Raw genomic sequence first — 780 nt, forward strand, 5'->3', positions numbered from 1 at the left:
AAGAGAAAGAGATGGAGGTATATTCAAAGAATATTCTCTTTTACGGGTTGATTATACGGGGTCTGAGTCTGACCTCGTCCGCACCGGCCTGCATATGCACTTTTCCACGAACTGCAAAACACTTGTGCGGGTTGGGATTTTGCGGGGTCTGCTAGAGATGCTCTAATACATCACCCTGTCTGTTATTAACTCTTGAGGCACCCAACCAATACATTTGCCCTTCTATCCTAACCAAAAAATTGTACGACTTGATGAAAAAAATATTCTCAGGAGGAAGAACTGACATACACAAAAATGCATAAGAGACAAAAGTAAATACTTTAGAAGAAAGTGTGGAGGGTCAAGATAATAGTTGAAGAAGGAAACTAAAATAGAAGAAAGAAACGAATAGGGCCCAACCGGGTTCAAACCAGTGACCTATTGATCTGCAGTCAATTGCTCAACCACTGAGCTATGGACCCATTTCTGTTTGACCCTAAATAAATAATTTCACAAGCAAATAGATAGATGGTGCATTCATATCCTTGTGTTCAAATATTAATTGGTTCACTCTTTATTGTCAATGCAAAATGAATATCAATTTGTATCCTTGCAGATATAGATATGGGTTAGAGCGCTAGTTAAGAACTTACACATACTCATATCAGCTGTATATGCCATCATAAATTAGGTACACATACTTCAACCTGCCCTCATGGATTGCCAGTTCCAGCTTTTATGTAAGATGCTATTTTTGGGTTATGCCATTCCTAGATTCTGTTGAAGGGGCCTAATTGGAGA

The 780-nt window shown here is 38.8% G+C and overlaps 1 non-coding gene across 1 annotated transcript; it reads right to left on the bottom strand.

The window, feature by feature from the left end:
• Positions 1-389: 389 nt before the first annotated feature.
• On the bottom strand, positions 390-461 carry TRNAC-GCA. The gene has a single exon. It is a non-coding gene; the product is annotated as a tRNA-Cys (tRNA).
• Positions 462-780: the final 319 nt, after the last annotated feature.

Source organism: Triticum urartu, chromosome 4 (genome assembly GCF_003073215.2).
Source record: "Triticum urartu cultivar G1812 chromosome 4, Tu2.1, whole genome shotgun sequence".
NCBI lineage: Eukaryota > Viridiplantae > Streptophyta > Magnoliopsida > Poales > Poaceae > Triticum > Triticum urartu.